Raw genomic sequence first — 19,718 nt, 5'->3', positions numbered from 1 at the left:
ACTGAGGTGGAGATGGACATAGGAGACGGAAGTGTTGAAAGTCTCTGGGTTAGGCTAAAAGGGGAAAAAAGGGTGATGTTATGCTAGGGGTCTACTACAGGCCACCTACCCAAGCAGAAGAGGTGGACGAGGCCTTTTTTAAACAACTAACAACATCATCCAAAGCACAAGATTTGGTGGTGATGGGGGACTTCAACTATCCAGATATATGTTGGGAAAATAACACAGCTGGGCATAGACTATCCAATAAGTTCTTGAACTGCATTGAAGACAACTTTTTATTTCAGAAGATTGAAAAAGGTACTGGGGAGAAGCTGTTCTCGATTTGATTTTACAAATGGGGGGAAATGGTTGAGAATTTGAAAGTGGAAGGCAGCTCGGGTGAAAGTGATCATGAAATCATAGAGTTCACGATTCTCAGGTACGGTAGAAGGGATAACTGCAAATTAGAGACAATGGATTTCAGGAAGGCAGATTTTGGTAAGCTCAGAGAGCTGGTAGGTAACGTCCCATGGGAAGCAAGACTGAGAGGAAAAACAATGGAATAGAGCTGGTAGTTTTTCAAAGGGACATTATTAAGGGCCCTAAAGCAAGCTATTCTGCTGTGTAGGAAAGATAGAAAATATGGCAAAAGACTGCCTGGGATCAACCAGGAGATCTTGCATGATCTAAAAATAAAAAAAAGAACAAGTTAAAAATCACTTAGAAAAGTTAGATGCCGGCAAGTCACCAAGGCCTGATGAAATGCATCCAAGAATACTCAAGGAGCTGATAGAAGAGGTATCTGAGCCTTTAGCTATCATCTTTGAAAAATAGTAGAAGATAGAGATTACAGAAGATCGGAAAAGGGCAAATATAGTGCCCTTCTATAAAAAGGGAAATAAAAACAACCCAGGAAACTACAGACCAGTCATTTTAACTTCTGTGCCAGGAAAGATAATGGATCAAGTTATTAAGGAAATCATCTGCAAATACTTGGAAGATAATAAGGTGATAGGGAACAGCCAGCATGGATTTGTAAAGAACAAATCATGTCAAACCAATCTGATAGCTTTCTTTGATAGGATAACGAGTCTTGTGGATAAGGGAGAAGCGGTGGACGTGGTATACCTAGACTTTAGTATGGCATTTGATATGGCCTCACGATATTCTTATTAATAAACTAGGCAAATACAACTTAGATGGGGCTACTATAAGGTGGGTGTATAACTGACTGGATAACCATTCCCAGAAAGTAGTTATTAACAGTCCACAATCCTGCTGGAAAGGTATAACAAGTGGGATTGCTCAGGGTCTGTTTTGGGACTGGTTCTGTTCAATATTTTCATCAAAGATTTAGATATCAGCATAGAGAGTACACTTATTAAGTTTGCAGATGATACCAAGCTGGGAGGGGTTGCAACTGCTTTGGAGGATAGGGTCATAATTCAAAATGATCTGGACAAATAGGAGAAATGGTCTGAGGTAAACAGGATGAAGTTTAATAGAGACAAATGCAAAATGCTCCACTTAGGAAGGAACAATCAGTTTCACACATACAGAATGGGAAGCTACTGTCTCGGAAGGAGTATGGCAGAAAGGGATCTAGGGGTTATAGTGGACCACAAGCTAAATATGAGTCAACAGCGTGACGCTGTTGCAAAAAAAGCAAACATGATTCTAGAATGCATTAACAGGTGTGTTGTGAGCAATATACAAGATATCATTCTTCTGCTCTTCTCTGTGCTGATTAGGCCTCAGTTGGAGTACTGTGTGCAGTTCTGGGCACCACATTTCAAGAAAGATGTGGAGAAATTGGAGAGGGTCCAGAGAAGAGAAACAAGAACGATTAAAGGTCTAGAGAACATAACCTATGAAGGAAGATTGAAATAATTGGGCTTGTTTAGTTTGGAAAGGAAAAGATTGAGCGGGGACATGATAGCAGTTTTCAGGTATCTAAAAGGGTGTCACAAGGACGAGGGAGAAAACTTGTTCTTCCTAGCCTCTCAGGATAGAACAAGAAGCAATGGGCTTAAACTGCAGCAAGGGAGGTTTAGGTTGGACATTAGGAAAAAGTTCCAAACTGTCAGGGTGGTTAAACCCTGGAATAAATTACCTAGGGAGGTTGTGGAATCTCCATCTGTGGAGATATTTAAGGATAGGTTAGATAACTGTCTATCAGGGATGGTCTAGACAGTAGTGGGTCTTTCTATGAGGGCAGGGGACTCGATGACCTATCGAGGTTCCTTCCAGTCCTAGTATTCCAAGTTTCTATATTTTTTGTGCAAGTAAATTTACAGTGAAGCATCAGAACAGAGGGCTTCTTGTGCAAGAGTTATTCCTCTTGCGCAAGAAGACAGTGTGGATGGTCAACAGGGGTTTCTTGAGCAAGAAACCCCTATGGCTAAAATGGCCATCAGAGCTTTCCTGCGCAAACGAATGTCCACACAGCCAAGGATGCTCTTGCACAAAAGCACATCTCTTGCGCAAAAGCACATGGCAGTGTGGATGCGCTCTTGCGCAAGACCTTTTGCACAAGAACTCTTGCACAAAACAGTCCTTGCATAAGAAGCCTGCAGTGTAGATGTAACGCCAGGGCTGGGTTTTACCCTGAAAGGGCCAGTGCAGGACAGGTCACTCATCACACAACTCTATCTCCTCTCCCTGGGTATGTCTACACTACAAAGTTAATTCGAACTAACAGCCGTGAGTTAACTGTAATAGGCGCTACACATACAAACCACTAGTTCAAACTTAATTCGAACTAGCGGAGCGCTTAATTCAAACTAGGTAAACCTCATTCTACGAGGACTAACACCGAGTTCTAATTAAGGGCTGTGTAGCCACTTAATTCGAACTAGTGGGAGGCTAGCCCTTCCCAGCTTGCCCTGGTGGCCACTCTGGGCATCACCAGGGAAACTCTTCTGCCTCCCTCCCGGCCCCGGAGCTCTTAAAGGGGCACGGTCTGGCTATGGTGCCCGTGCCAGGTGCAAGCCTGCCAGCACCCAGCCAGCAGACCCTGCACCTGGCACGGCACGAACCAGCCACCCGCTGCCACCCAGCCCTCCGCCTCTTCCCGGGACCAGACTGGCGGCTCCCAGGAGCCTGCCCAGGGCCGCAAGAGGCGGGCACCCGCCTGGTCTAGTGCGGAGATCGTGGACCTCATCCATGACCTCCGCACTAGGCACAGGAAAGTGGCCGTCTAGGGCAGGATAGCTGCCAGCCTGGCCACCCAGGAGCAGGTTTGCATGAAAATCAAGGTGGTCCAGTGAGACCCCGGAACCTGAGCCCTGAGCTTAGAATGGCCATACTGGGTCAAACCGAAGGTCCATCTAGCCCAGTAGCCTGTCTGCCGACAGCGGCCAACACCAGCTACCCCAGAGGGGATGGACCGAAGACAATGACCAAGCCATTTGTCTCGTGCCATCCATCTCCAGCCTTCCAAAACAGAGGCCAGGGACACCATTTCTATCCCCTTTCTGAGATCAGAAAGTTCAAATTGTAGCCCTCCAGAAAGAAAAATGGGAAAAAGAAGTCAAACATAAAAATGAGAATCTAAAAGGATTTATGTTTGCACAATGCTAAATGTGAGAACAGATACAAAAGGGGAACAACCTTTGGTAACAAGAAGACAGAGTGTGCTTGTGGGTGTGTAAAGAGTAGATGAGTGTAATGTATCATATGCATATGATAAGTATTGATTGATCTATGTATATTCAATAAATGTGGCATGTTGCCTTATCCCCTGAAAGAAAAAAAAGGAGGTATTGGTATTGCTATTTTAGTCCCAATAGGAGGTTGGGTATACTAGAAAATGTTTAAATGCAAGCAGTCTTTTAAGAAGGCTCCCAGAGAGAAGACTGAGAAATTGGAGTTTGTAAAAGATGTTACCCCTTTTGAACAAAATCTTGCAAAGGTTCGAGCATAGCCCTTGGTCTGATCAAGTGTTAGCTGCTTCTCCATACAATTTCAGACCTAGAAGACAAATTGGCTAACTACTTGTGGATATGTAAACCCTTGGCTCCAATGGAGAGGGAAGCAGCTGCAGCTTGTCTTCTATGGAAAACCTGTAATGAGGTGTTCTTCAAAATTGACTGAATATAAGAATGCAAATATGAAACTGCAAAAATGTAAAAGCCTCTGCTACAGAAGTGGAGAGGTAGAAATGCATGTCCCTCAGTACCCAGACGAGCTAGATTCCCTTAGGGATGGGTGCTGAGAGTTAAAGCAACTCTCGGATTTATTTATTTTTCTTCCCTCAGGAATATGCTTAAGAAAAGGACCAGGAGGTATGAGGCTTAGTGAACAAGCTCACCCTCCTTACCAAATTAATAGTAGACAAACCTGTGTCATTGGGAAAAGTCATTTAGCAGGAATTAGGATGGACCATAAGAAGGAAAAAGCATGTGAAAAGGGGAAGGCAAAAAGTTTGGAGCCCTATGGGCATAGTTGAAGGAATAAGGAAAGTAGAGCAGACATTGGAAAGTTACTAGGAATGAGAAACATTTTCTTTGAAAGGACAAAGCAAGTGATTTGAGGGAACGTGAAGATAAAAAGTGGACTCCGTGGGAGTGTAAAAGGAATTAAGTGATGGTTGTAATATGTGAAGGGAAATCTTGTTTTAAAAATGACACCTTGTTTCTTTGCAGACTCTTCCTTAAGCACTGTGCAAACCATGTAGGCAAAGAAACAATCAAATGTAAACATTTTGTCTATGGACACCTTTGTTAAATCTGAAAAGGAAAATTAGGGATTCTACTGAAATTTAATTGGTTAACTGCATAAAAGAATGAGCTCTATATACTGTAACTCTATTTTATGGGTTTCAAATGAACTAGTTTTATTTTGTTTTGGATAATGTCCTCTTGCTTAAAATTGCAAACAGACAAGGCACAAATTGGTTAGTGCTTCTGTTGGCATTCAACTCCTAAGGTTAAATTTAACTTTCTAGAAACCAAATTATTAGTTTAGAAATTCAATCTTTGAAATTTAACTGTCTCTTTTCAAGGCTGAGTTGATAAAACTTTTGGCTTGCTTTTAAATTCAACATTATATGTAAATACAGGCTGCCTGGCTATTTCAAAGGAAAGTGGACAGGGAAGGCTGCTGCTGTCTCAGCAGACACATCTGCTGCACCCCTGACCACAAACATAGAAGGAACAGCTCAGCTTGCAGAGCTGGCAGCAATCAAACTAGCTTGTGAGGCAGGTGCCAGTACCATTTACACTAACTCCTATGCTGTATGGGCTGGAGCCACCCAGTGGATAACTAACTGGAAGAAGAATAACTGGGAAATAGGGGGAAAGCCTGTTTGGAGATTGGAATATTGGAAATGGATATACCAGCATGCAACCCAACATGCCTTAAGCATAAGTCATGTGTCACCTCACCAAAGGAACAACACCCTGGCTGCACAGCTGAATAACCTAGCAGATGCAGCAGTACACATTTTTGCAGCCCAGGTGGATTGGGAACGCCTGTACATTTGACTACATGAAACCTTGGGACACATAGGAAGCGATGAGCAGGCACATGCCAGGGGGTGGCCTATCACCCACAAACAAGCCAGAGATCTGGTACAAGCTTGCACCCTATGTGCTGAACTCATAGACTTTAAGGTCAGAAGGAACCATTATGATCATCTAGTCTGATCCCCTGCACAATGCAGGCCACAGAATCTCACCCACCCCTCCTAGAATAATCCTCTCACCTATATCTCAGATATTGAAGCCTTCAAATACTTTGAAGACCACAAGATGCAGAGAATCCTCCAGCTGTGATCTGTGTCCCATGCTACAGAGGAAGGTGAAAAACCTCCAGGGTCTCTGCCAATCTACCCTGGAGGAAAATTCCTTCCCGACCCCAAATATGGCGATCAGCTACACCCTGAGCATGTGGGCAAGACTCACCAGCCAGACACCCAGAAAGTTCTCTATAACAACTCCTATCATCCCTCCATTGACCTATTTCCCACTGATAATGAATGGTCAATTAGTTACCAAGATCTTGTTATCTCATCAAACCATCCCCTTCATAAACCCATGGGCTACGTCTACACTGGCCCCTTTTCCGGAAGGGGCATGTAAATTTCAGCAGTCGTCGTAGGGAAATCCGCGGGGGATTTAAATATCCCCCGCGGCATTTAAATAAAAATGTCCGCCGCTTTTTTCCGGCTTTTAAAAAAGCCGGAAAAGAGCGTCTAGACTGGCCCCGATCCTCCGGAAAAAGTGCCCTTACTTTGAAGTAAGAATAAGAGCCTCCGGAAAAGGGCACTTTTTCCGGAGGATCGGGGCCAGTCTAGACGCTCTTTTCCGGCTTTTTTAAAAGCCGGAAAAAAGCGGCGGACATTTTTATTTAAATGCCGCGGGGGATATTTAAATCCCCCGCGGATTTCCCTACGACGACTGCTGAAATTTACATGCCCCTTCCGGAAAAGGGGCCAGTGTAGACGTAGCCATCTAGTTTAATCTTGAAACCAGATAGATCTTTTGCCCCCACTACTTCCCTTGGAAGGCCGTTCCAGAACCTCACTCCTCTAATGGTTAGAAACCTTCGTCTAATCTCAAGTCTAAACTTCCTACTAGCCAGCTTATATCCATTTGTTCTTGTGTCCACATTGGTATTAAGCTTAAATAATTCCTCTCCCTCCCTGGTATTTATCCCTCTAATATATTTAAAAAGTGCAATCATGTCCCCCCTCAGCCTTCTTTTGGTTAAGGTAAACAAGCCAGGCTCCTTAAGTATTCTTTCATAAGACAAGTTTTCCATTCCTCGGATCATCCTAGTGGCCCTTCTTTGTACCGGTTCCAGTTTGAATTCATCCTTCTTAAACATGGGAGACCAGAACTGCACACAGTATTCCAAATGGGGTCTCACCAATGCCTTGTATAATGGCACTAACACCTCCTTATCCCTACTGGAAATACCTTGCCTAATACATCCCAAGACCGTATTAGCCTTTTGCATGGCCATGTCACAATGGCAGCTCATAGTCATCCTATAATCTACCAGGACTCCGAGGTCCTTCTCCTCCTCTAAACCCCTGAGTTTAGAGATTTATTACAAATTTTTGCTAATGGACTTGCAAGTTCCTTTAATATTCTTGGATGAAGATTATCTGGGCCCCCCGATTTACTCCCATTAAGCTGTTCAAGTTTGGCTTTTACCTCGGATATGGTAATATCTACCTCCACATCCTTAGTCCCATTTGTTATGTTACCATTATTCCTAAGCTCTTCATTAGCCTCATTAAAGACTGAAGCAAAGTATTTGTTTAGATATTGGGCCATTCCTAGATTATCCTTAACCTCCACTCCATCCTTAGTAATTAGTGGTCCTTCTTCTTCTTTTTTTGTTTTTTCCTATTTATATGGCTATAAAACCTTTTACTATTGGTTTTAATTCCCTTTGCAAGGTCCAACTCTACCTGACTTTTAGCCTCTCTCACTTTGTCCCTACATGCTCTAACCTCAATAAGGTAGCTTTCTTTACTGATCCCTCCCATTTTCCACTCTGTAAGGGACTCCCCTTACCCAGAGTGCTCCCCTCCCGGGTTCCCTTCAACAAACCCACTTAGTCTGGTTAGTATCTATAAGTTTATTACCCTTAGGTCTTGCTATCGATGCGCCGGAGCGAACTATTCCCCGCCCGAATTAACGCCGATTGGTATGACGGCCCACTGGGGGGGAGGGGAAGGGAGTTCGGGCCCGCCCTTGCTCCAAACCCCGACCCAAGGCCCTAAGGTCCGGATCTAAGTCCGGCCTAGCGGAGGGAGTCGGAAAACCCCTAAACTCCCCCGCTCTCGGGAGTCCTCTCTTTCTCCCGGCCCAGCCTCTTCTTTTAAACCTCCTTCCCTGATGGCGTCCCCCCTGACGCCATTTCCCATCGTTACTTCCGGGTTGCGGGGGGATGACGTCACGAGTGACGTCATGCCGGCCATTTCCCGGCTGGCCCGTTGCTGCCTTTCTGCCCGTCTGCCCATTGTGGGCCCCGTTGCTGTCCGCCCAGGGTTCTTCGCGGCGCTTTGCCCTCGCGCCACACTGCCGCCGTCCGCTGGGCTCAGTGCGGGCCCGGCGGCTTCCGGAGGGGGTGGGTCCGACCCGCCACACACCTTCTCCCTCAAATCCCTTGACATACCTGCCGGTACCTCCCCCTGAGTCTCGGTTATGCAGGACAAACAGTCCGCATTCCTGTTCGCAGCCCCTGCCCCATGCATTACTTGGAACTGATAGGGTTGTAAGCTGAGGTACCAGCGCAAAATCTGTGGGTTTGTGTCCTTTATGCATTGCATCCATTTCAGGGGGGCATGGTCCATTACCATGGTAAATTTGTCTCCTAAAAGAAAATAGCGTAATGAGTCAATGGCCCATTTTAAAGCTAGGGCCTCCTCGATTGTTGCATACCCCTTCTCCCGGGGAAAGAGCTTACGGCTTAGGTATAGGATGGGATGTTCCCTGCCTTCCTCCTCTTGAGTAAGCACGGCTCCCAACCCCACCTCAGAAGCATCTGTTTGTAGGGTGAAGGGCTTCGAGAAGTCTGGTTGAATCAGTACAGGGGCCCGTACCAATCTCTCTTTAAGCTCTTGGAACGCCGTGTCACATTGCACCGTCCATGTCACCCTCTCGGGTTGTCCTTTCTTTGTTAAATCTGTGAGTGGGGCTGCTAATGACGAGAAGTTCGCTATGAACCTCCTGTAATATCCCGCTAACCCCAGGAATTGACGTACCTTCCGTTTTCTAGTTGGAGTGGGGTAGTGGCGAACGGCTTGGACTTTATCGATCAGGGGTTCGAGTTTCCACGTCCTACCGTATACCCCAGGTACGAGACTTCTGACTTCCCAAACTGACACTTTTTGGGATTAGCCGTCAGTCCTGCTTGCTGCAAAGCCTTCAATACTGATTAGAAAATATTGCTAAGGTCCACTGAACACTTCAAAATAAAATCATATTGTAATCAAGTTGAGGATAACTGCTGTTCCTAATATGGTTGTATTTGTCTTATAGACAAGATCAATTCTTTCACTGGGGAAAAGATGCAGTCTTTTTCAAAAATCTACCTGCATGGAGCAGGGGTAAGGGCTTAATGGATTGATCCAAGAGTGCTGCAATGAAAGGGGAAACTGCAGTACACCAATAGACTGTCCAAACACTCTTCTTGCAAGGGAATAATTAAGTTTATTGTTGGCAGCTTCATATTTAAATTCACTCACCATTTCTGCTGGCAGTGACAATGGCAGACCAGGTCTACAACCCCCATGACTTTGTCTATACTACACGCTTTGATGAAAGAGGCAATGCAAATGAAGCATGGATTAGCATTTTCTAGCACTTCATTTGCATAATCTCTTCCGGTCCATTTTTGTGCAAGGGTTTTTGTGCAAAAACAAGCAGTGTGGACGTTTCCTTTTTGCGCAAGATCCTTATGCCTGTCCACAGCTGTATTGGTACAGCAGGGCCATTATAAGTTTGCTAGTGTAGTTTGCATGCCCTTAATGAAATCTTGGCTAGTGGAATAGAAACAGGTAATATGGCCTTCTAGTGCAGTACCAGAAAGAAGGTAGGGAGAGTATGATCTTTGAGTCAGAGTTCCTGAGCTTTTAAAAATAGTATATTTGTTCTTTTTATCTGCCTTTAGGGTGTGCTGAGTCATATTTCCACATTTTCTCTATTGCCATTAAGGCTAGAAACTTATTTTTTCTTTAAAAATTAAGGCTGAAATCATCATACTCCAGGAGTTTTAAGGAAAACTAATTATCTTAAGCTTCATGGTGAAATCATGAGAGCAGTCAACACTATTATGTTGATTTAAGCACTACACCTTTCACTGAGGTGGAATTGGTGTAATGGGTGACAAATATATGTAGATCACTTTTATCACAAACTAACTCTACAATACTTAATATACTTCCTGGACTCCAAGCAAGAAATTGAACAGCTGGCTTTCTGTTCCTTTTCTGCATCAACAGAGATACAAAAAGAATGACAATATTAAGAGAGGGCAAATGTAATAAATTAACCGAAAAAAATATTCTCTCAGTGCAATTCAGTGTGCATCTTGCCCGGAGAACCATGATTCATAAAAATTAGTTTAAAAGAAGTAGCTGTGTAAGTCTGTTTGTTTGCACAAAAACAAGGAGTCTGGTGGCACTTTAAACACTAATGAATTTATTAGGCCACAAGCAAAGCTTTTGGTCTAATACCCTAATAAACGTATTTGTCTTTAAAGTACCACTGGACTCTTTATATTAAAAAATTAGTGCAAGTCGGTCATTTGTATCATGAGTTACCTATTACTAATTACAGAACTTTGCATATGATGTAGCTTTCTTATGCAAGGCGCTCTGCAAAAATTCCATCTGCAACAAAAGCATTATCAGTCCTCCAGTTGTTATTCCCCCGCGCACCTCCTGTAGTCACTCCACTTCTGCGGAGTAAAATGCTGCCTTTGGAAGCGCTTGGGAGCGCGTGATTTGGCCATCCACCTTGAGCAAATGACAAAGGCTGCAAGGGTCAGGGCCGTGGGGAATCGGACCCGCAGCCGCCCCCAACAGTCCGTGTAGACAGAGGATGAGGGGACAATGCTGAGCCTGTGGGAGTGGAGGAGGAATGACTGAGCTGAAAGGGCAAGTGGAGGGAGACCTGCTTCATCAGGGCTCCTCAGAACACGCTGAGCGTGAGCGGCCTTTAGTTCCCACCGTTTTCTGTCACGTCCCTCGCCTCGCTATTGGCACAGGAGAACTGCAGCCGCCTCACCATTGTCTCCACTATGCCGGAGGATGGACCCGCGCCACGCTGCTGGCCTTGTGCGGCGCGGCCACGGGCGCTAGCTGGGCAGTGGGGAGGGGACAGCCCGGGAGCAGCGGCCGGAGCCCCGCAGCGCAGCTCTGCAGAGGTAGGTCGGGGCGCAGGCCGGTCGGTCGGTGCCTGGGAGTGCGGGGCTGGGTGGCCCGCGGCGCCGCCGCAGCCGGCTTGGAACGCGGAGCAGAGCCCGGCGGCGCCCAGACAAAGGCTGCGCAGCCCGCGGCCCGGCCCCCCGCCTGAGCACTGGCCGGGGAGGGCGAGAGGAACGCGGCCGGGGCTCCGCGGCCGGGCGCTGGACCCTGGTTTCTGTCCTCACCCCGGGAGCGGCCGGTCCAGGGGGGCGGGGAGGGAAACACGTGCGGGCTCCGCCGCCACCCCCGGGACCCTTGTTCCTCTCCCCGCCGACCGGGAGGGGAAGCTGAGATCGCGGGGCCGCCAGTGCCCGGCAGCAGGGCGGGGCTGGAGAACAGCAGGGCTGCGGTGGCGCGCAGCGGGAGAGGAACCGGGGCGCCCTGCCCTCGGCCGTCCAGGCCTGCGGAAAGCGGTACCAGTTCTTCCCGCCGCAGGTGGCTCAGCGCCGGCAGCCCCCACCCCGCCCCGGACTCGCGCCTGCCCGCCGCTTTTTGCATAACGCCCTCCCAGCCTCCTCCCCCGGGATGGGGATGAGCTGCTGGCGGCCCGGGCCAGCACCGCTCGCTGACCAAGCACCGGCTGCGAAGTAGCCGCGAATCCCGGGCGGTAACAAAGGGACCAGGAGACAAGCGGCGGAGGTGCCGGGCCCCGCTCAGCGCAGCTGCAACCCTTAGTGAGTAGCACTAGCAGCCACCTGTGGGGCTGCTTCCGTGCACCACTCGAGCTCGGAAACCCTGGGCGCAGGGTCCGGGGGCTGGGGCGAGAGAGGGCACAAAGGCGTGGGGCTGATTCGGGCTACCTTCCCTTGCACGCAGAAGTGGAGAGAGGACGCTAGGCTAGGATGAGTTTTTGTTAAACCAACATTTTAATTGTACTTCAGCTCTGGGCGAGTTGCTCTTCACTTCCTTTCCTGTTTTGAAGCGCACGCAGTTGCTATAAATATATAAAATAAACCCACTCTTTCACGAGTTGGACTGCAACGTAGAAATGATTACTCCACTTGCTTCTTTAGGAAACTAGCCATTATTTTCTGCATATATTTTAGTGACACAATTCTGTGCTTTAAAAAAAAGGTAATTTGTTTTCATTTAATTATCTTTAATAAATAAACTAACAAGTTGCTCTTTGCTGTATAGTTCCATTTCCACTTAGAAACTAATTAAGGGCTAACTAGATAATCTTCAAAAATCTAGCTAAACATTTCACTCTGCTAAACATTTCAATCTGCGTATCTAGAGGAAGTGCTTTCTTGTGTATTTTTGCTGGGAACGCAAAATGTATCTTTCTCGTCTATATGGTGTTTGATTTTTAATCTTTAAACTTTGCTCAAAACTTTTTCTAAATAAAAGAGTTTGGTATTAATCTATGTGGGTCCTTCATGGTATGCAGAATCCTGCTTTTGTTGCAAAAACTCCTATGAACTTTGATGTGCTGAATAAGTTGGTAAATGTTAACCTTCTATTCAATACATAGAAATAGAAACTCACTGAAATAATATAACAATAAATGTTCTTTCTCAATCCACTGTGTTGGAATCAGGTAATTTCCTCCTTTTGAATATAAATGTACTACATATATTTTAATATAAGAACCATCTTTGGTGTACATACTGTTACCAATACTGTTAGTACTGGAGTAATTTCCTTTCAAATATGCTACGTGTAACTCACCTTAATGAAGACTAACAGATTTTAATTTTCAGATTGCATGCATTGCTAACAGGTCACATGAAGCTTGTATATTCGTTTGGAGTTTGTTTGCAGATGTCACGTTAATAGAGCGCTATGTACAAATACTTCACTGCATACATATACTGCAGGGCTGTGTCTACACTGGCATGAATTTCCGGAAATGCTTAAAACGGAATACTATTCCGTTTTCAGTTTTTCTGGAAAAGGAGCGTCTACATTGGCAGGCTGCTTTTCCGGAAAAGCCCTTTTCCGGAAAAGCGTCTGTGGCCAATGTAGACGCGCTTTTCCGGAAAAGACTACTGGGCTGTCTACACTGGCCCTTTTCCGGAACAATGTTCTGGAATAAGGACTTATGCCTGAGCGGGAGCAGAATAGTTTTTCCGGAATAGCGGCTGATTTTGTACAGTAGAGCATCGTTGCTTTTCCGGAAATTCAAGGGCCAGTGTAGACAGCTCGCAGCTTATTCCGGAAAAGAGGCTGATTTTCCGGAATAAGTGGCCCAGTGTAGACACAGCCCAGATGTTTTCTTTTCAAACAGAAAACTGAACATTTGATGTTGCCACAGAGGACTGCATTTTTAAATTTGTTGACCTTGATAGTGACAATCTAGGTTTAAATATGGTGCTGATTGTTGATTTTTTTGAAAATATTCATGTCTAGAGCCAAATTCTGCCATCATTATTTAAGCAAAACTCCCATGGGCTTTTTGCTCAATAGAGGAGCACAGACTTTGGCCCTTATTTAAATGTACTACCTGATTCTAAATGAAAAAAATAGGTTAAACTGTATGAAATAGTATGACGGTGAAGATTCTATTGTGATTGGGAAAATCACAAAAAATCTAGTTTATATTAGATGGAGAGGGTACTCTGAATTGTTTTCATTCAATTTCAGACAATATCCTTAATTTATGCATTACATTTTCTCCACACCCACCTTTTATAAAACCAAGATCACAAAGGGCAGAACATAAGCTTCTAAATGGAGCAACTCTTTGGTATATGCACATTTGTAATGTTCCATCCTTCACATCACTCCCACAAACTCTAACACTGCCTTATTTCTTCTTCTTGTGTAATTTTTGGGAAAGCAATGGAAGGGAAGGAATGATAAGAATCATAGAACTGAAAGAGACCTCAGAAGGTCGTCAAGTCCAGCCTCCTGCTCTAGGCAGGACCAATCCCAACTAAATCAACCCGGCCAGGGCTTTGTCAAGCCCATTCCAGTGCTTTACCTCCCTCCTGGTGAAATAATTTTTCCTAATATCCAACCTGGACCTCTCCCACCACAACTTGAGACCATTGCTCCTTATTCTGCCATCTGTCACTACTGAGAACAGCCTCTCTCCATCCTCTTTGGAACCTCCCTTCAGGAAGTTGAAGACTGCTATCAAATCCCCCCTCATTCTTCACTTCTGCAGACTAAACAGACCCAACTCCCTCAGCCTCTCCTCATAGGTCATATGCTCCAGACCCCTAATCATTTTGGTTGCCCTCCGCAGGACCTTCTCCAATGCGTCCACATCCTTTTTGTAGTGGGGGGTCCAGAACTGGACACAATACTCCAGATGTGGCCTCACCAAAGTCGAATAAAGGGGAATAATGACATCTCTGGATCTGCTGGCAATGCTCCTCTTAATGCAACCTAATATGCCGTTAGCCTTCTTGGCTACAAGGGCACACTGTTGACTCATATCCAGCTTCTCATCCACTGTAACCCCCAGGTCCTTTTCTGCAGAACTACTACTTAACTGGTTGGTCCCCAGCTTGTAACTATGCTTGGGATTCTTCCATCCCAGGTGCAGGACTCTACACTTGTCTTTGTTGAACCTCATCAGATTTCTTGTGGCCTAATCTTCCAATTTGTCTAAGTCACTCTGGACCCTATCTCTGCCCTCAAGCGTATCTACCTCTCCCCCTAGCTTAGTGTCATCCACAAACTTGCTGAGGGTGCAATCCATCCCCTCATCCAGGTCATTAATAAAGATACTGAACAAAACCAGTCCTAGAACTGAACCTTGGGGCACTCCGCTAGAAACCTACCGCCATCCTGACATCGAGCCGTTGATCACTATCCGCTGGGCCTGGCCTTCTAGCCATCTTTCTATCCATCTTACAGTACATTTATCCAATCCACATTCCCTTAACTTGCTGGCAAGAATATTGTGGGAGACCGTATCAAAAGCCTTGCTAAAGTCAATGTATATAACATCCACTGACTTTCCCATGTCCACCAACCTTCATCATAGAAGCTAATCAGATTGGTCAGGCACGACTTGCCCTTTGTGAATCCATGCTGACTATTCCTAATCAATTTCCTCTCATCCAAGTGCCTCAAAATGGATTCCTTAAGGATCCCTTCCACGATTTTTCCAAGAACCGAGGTAAGAGTGACCGGCCTATAGTTCCCTGGATTGTCCTTCTTCCCTTTTTTGAAGATGGGCACTACATTTGCCTTTTTCCAATCATCCGGGATTTCTCCCGATCTCCACGACTTTTCAAAGATAATAGCCAAAGGCTCCTCAATGATGTTTGCCAACTCCCTCAGTACCCTCAGATGCATTAAGGTACTGAGGGAGTTGGATTTGTGTACGTTTAGCTTTTTTAAACAGTTCCTAATCTGTTCTTTACCCACCACGGGCTGTCCATCTTCATCCCATCTTGCGTCACTTAGCGCAGAAGTCCAGGAACCGACCTTGTTCGTGAATACAGAGGCAAAGAAAGCATTGAGTACTTCAGCTTTCCCCACATCATCTGTCACTAGGTTACCTCCTTCATCCATTAGGGGCCGCACACCCTCTCTGATCACCTTCTTCTTGTTAACATGCCTGTAGAAACCTTTCTTGTTATCCTTCACATCCTTAGCCAGTCGCAATTCCATTTGCGCTTTCGCCTTCCTGATAACCCCCCCGGGATTCTCGAGCTATACATTTAAACTCCTCCCTGGTCATTTGTCCAAGTTTCCACTTTTTGTAAGCTTCCTTTTTGTGCTTAAGTTCACCAAGGATTTCCCCTGTAAGCCAATCCGGTCTCCTACCATGTTTGCCTCTCTTGCTACACGTTGGGATGGTTTCTTTCTGTGCCTTCAATAAGGCTTCTTTAAAATACTGCCAGCTGTCCTGGACTCCTTTCCCCTTCATGTTAGCATCCCAGGGGATTCTGCCCATCAGATTTCTGAGGGAGTTAAAATCTGCTTTTTTGAAGTCCAAGGTATGTATTTTACTACTCTCTTTTCTTCCTTTGGTCAGGATCCTGAAATCTACTATCTCATGATCACTGCTTCCCAGGTTGTCATCCACCTCCACTTTCCCTATTAGTTCCTCCCTGTTTGTGAGCATAAGGTCAAGCTGCGCATGGCCCCTGGTCAGATCCTTCAGCACTTGTGTCAAGAAGTTATCCCCAACATTCTCCAAAAACTTCCTGGATTGCCTGTGTACTGCCGTATTGGTTTCCCAACAGATGTCAGGGTGATTAACGTCTCCCACGAGAACCAGAACATAAGAATAGTCATACTGGGTCAGACCAAAGGTCCATCCTGTCTTCTGACATTGACCAGATGCCCCAGAGGGAGTAAACTGAACAGGTAATCATCAATGACCCTTTCCTGTCATCCATTTTCAGCCTTTGACAAACAGAGGCTAGGAACACCATTCCTATCCATCCTGGCTAATTAGTATTGATGGCCCTAACCTGTATGAATTTATCTAGTTCTTTTCTTAATGCTGTTAAAGTCCTGGTCTTCACAACATCCTCTGGCTAGGAGTTCCAGAGGTTGACTCCGTGCTGCGTGAAGAAAAACTTGTTTTTAAACCTTGCTACTTATTAATTTCATTTGGTGACCCCTAGTTCTTCTGTTATGGAGAAAAGTAAATAACTTTTCTTTATTCACTTTCTCCATACCTGTCATGATTTTTAGACCTCTATCATATCCCGTTAGTTTCCTTTTTTCTAAGCTGAAAAGTCCCAGTCTTCTTAATCTCTCTTCGTTTGGCACCTGTTCCAAACCCCTTTTCTGAACCTTTTCCAGTGCTAATTAGAGATGTAAGTGACTAGTAGACTACCCAATAAAAATAAACTTACTGGATAGTCAAGTAGTGACTCAACTAGTCGCTTCCCCCTTCTTGCTGCCTCTAACAGAGAGAGGCAGAAAGGGCATGAGCAAGAGCTGTTGTTTAAAAACCGTTTCCCCCCAGCACCGTCTTCGCAAAGGGCAGGCATAGGCACAGCGGGGGAAAAGGCACTTCAACTTTTGAAATGTAGCAAGAGCCCTGTGGGGTGCAGCTGGGATAGCAAGTGCTCCACCTCCTCCTTATTGACTAATCAAGTAGTTGATGTAAATTCCATCAATTACTCAATTAGCAGATTAATCAAAATTTAAAATCCCTAATGCCAATATTCATTTGCTATTTTGTTTCTCAGTCACTAGTATTTCCTTTTGAAGCTCCTCACAGTCTGTTTTGTTCTTGAAACAAAATACAGGACTATGTAGCACTTTAAAGACTAACAAGATGGTTTATTAAATGATGAGCTTTCGTGAGCCAGACCGACTTCCTCAGATCAAATATTGGAAGAAAATAGTCACAACCATATACACCAAAGGATACAATTTTAAAAAATGAACACATATGAAAAGGACAAATTTTGTTCTTAACTATCTTGAGCAGTTTAGTATCATCTGCAAATTTTGCCACCTCACTGTTTTACCCCCTTTCTCCAGATCATTTACAAATATGTTGAATAGGATTGGTCTCAGGACAGACCCTTGGAAGACATCATTAGTTACCTCTCTCTACTCTGAAAACATTTATTCCTACCCTTTGTTTTCTGTCTTTTAACCAGTTATCAATCCATGAGAGAACCTTCCTCTCTTTCCATGACAACTTACTTTACTTAAGAGCCTTTCGTGATTAATAAGGCATGATTTCCCTTTACAGAAACTGTGTTAATTTGTTGGGGAAAAGTCATGTTCATCTATGTGTCTGACAATTCTATACTATAGTATATACAATTCTATACTATAATTCTTTACTATAGTTCAGGGATGGTAAATATTGGTAATTGAATAGTTGATTAACCTCATGTATCCTTATTGGTTACTTGACTATTCTGTACCCCCTGGGGGTAGGGCCGGCAGCAAAGCCCCCTGCCACTCCACACTGCTGCCTTGGATACAGGAGTGGGAACTGGTCCGTGAGGGGAACCTGTTTAAAAACCAGCTCTCCTCATGGACCAGCTGTCTGTCACCCCATGTTGCTGCCTCTGCTAAAGAGGCAGCAGCGTGGGGTGGCAGCAGCCGCTACCTGGAGGGTGGAGGGAAAGACTCTCCACCCCCCACCACTAAGACCCTGCACCATTAGCGTGCTCTGACACCCTCCCTTGTTTCTGCACCCTCCCTCCTGGCCAGATACCATACCCCCATCCTACGCCTGCACTGTCCACCTGGCCTGGCCAGACATCTACCCCCCACCTTGCTTCTGCATCCACCATTGCTCCTGCACCCTCCCTCCTGGCTACACACCCTCCCTTGCTCCTGGTCCCTCCACTTGGCCAGACACCTTACTCCCAACCTGCTTCTGCACCCTACCTCCCATCCAGACCTTTGAACCTCTCCCTGTTCTGCACCTCCCCTTCCTCCCAGATCCTGCACCCCATCCCTATCCCTCTCACTGGCAACCCTGTCTTGCACATTGAATCCCTCATTTTTGTCCATACTCCACAGCCTGAGTCCATAAAATCCAGTGACTTTGCTCCCCAGAAAAAAATCTGGCCTATAGGAAACCCTGAACCTCAGTCTACCCTGTTCCTTCCCCTCACCCAATGGGGCTGGAACACCAGGGGAGTGAGGTGTTTCATTTGGGGGCCACATTAGTGAGAGTTGGGGGTTTTGAGAAGAGTTTTTTTGCTTCTCATTTGTGTGGTCCCCCAGCTGATTTTTCTGTGGGGCAGTGACCCCCTAACCCAAAAAAGGTTCCCCACCCCTGCCATAAATAAGCACCGAACCTTTTTGTGTAGGACTTAATATTCTACTTTATTTAAAATGAAGTTTGGTAAACTATCATGAGAAAGCTAAAACAATTAATCTGTTTAATAATTTAAATTAAAGCATTCTCTCTAGGTGCAGCTGGTTCAGAAAATATGGTCACTGTACACAGCCAGCCCCTGCTCTCTTACCCCCACCTCCTCCTGGCACCAAGATCCGTGAATAAGTTAAATCTTGGCATGCCACTTCTGAAATGTTGCTGACCTCTGCACTAACAAAAGCACTGTCATAGATAGTAACGTGTCGGGGGAGAACTTCTCCCAGCCACATAGCTTCTGTTACACTGGAAGGTGTTTTTTTATGCCAGTGGGAGAGCATAGAACATCTTCACTGAATGTGCTGTATATAAAGACGTTCCTTAAATTTGTTAAGGACTTAATTCCTGTAACTGCTACTGGGTCCCAATGGACTGGGATTCATCCAGGAAGAAACAAAATGCTATACTTAATGCTACAGCAGTTCTTAATACTTTTTTGCAGGAATTATAGTCGGGATTTTCAAAGTAGGACCATGGGCCTGTCTGAGTAAACTGCTGGCAGGCTGTAAGATGCTTTGTTTATCAAAGTGTCCGTAGACATAGAGCCTCACATGGGCCAGGCCACTACTTCCCACAGTCCCTCAGGCAGGAAACGGCAAACTGCAGCCAATGAGAGATGGGAGGCTCCTTGGCTATGGACGCTAGATCAACAAAGTGCCAGCACTTTACCCAAGCAGGCCTGTGACCCAACTTGAAACCCCCTGGACTATAGTATTATTCAGGTCTTGAATAACAGGGGAAAGGAATTCTTAAAGACATGGGGTCATGTTGTATGCTCCCAAGTAAATATTTGGGAGACAGGCTCAGGAAACAACCGGGAGATGAATTTCCTTTTCCCCTCAGAAGGTGGAGGACTTAGGGGGCTCTGGATTGGGTTTTATCTCCTTACCCTTTGGGAATACACAGGAAAAGGAAGCACCAATCTTGGAAGAGCAGACCTCTGCTATTCTCCTGGCTTCTCCTTCACACTGGCAACACAGCCATCATCAGAACCTGCTGTTTTGCAGGAGACGCGTGTGCTAAGCCTAAATTAAATAATCA

General features: G+C 45.5%; 1 protein-coding gene across 4 annotated transcripts in view; it reads left to right on the top strand.

Moving 5' to 3' along the window:
* The first annotated feature begins 10,400 nt into the window (after positions 1-10,400).
* Positions 10,401-19,718, top strand: part of ST6GAL1 (ST6 beta-galactoside alpha-2,6-sialyltransferase 1) — a 139,312-nt gene continuing 129,994 nt past the window's right edge. The window contains exon 1 of one of the 4 annotated variants that reach the window (XM_006125184.4): positions 10,401-10,869. The gene's annotated coding sequence lies outside the window, so the exon portion shown is untranslated. Of the gene's footprint in view, positions 10,870-10,948; positions 11,584-19,718 lie in introns of those variants that run through there. The other 3 variants (XR_016350371.1, XM_075937492.2, XM_006125185.4) reach the window with 3 other exon arrangements.

Source organism: Pelodiscus sinensis, chromosome 10, assembly GCF_052426305.1.
Source record: "Pelodiscus sinensis isolate ZL-2025 chromosome 10, ASM5242630v1, whole genome shotgun sequence".
Classification (NCBI taxonomy): Eukaryota; Metazoa; Chordata; order Testudines; family Trionychidae; genus Pelodiscus; species Pelodiscus sinensis.
Note: the sequence above shows the minus strand (reverse complement) of the source record. Positions and strands in the feature narration are given on the sequence as shown.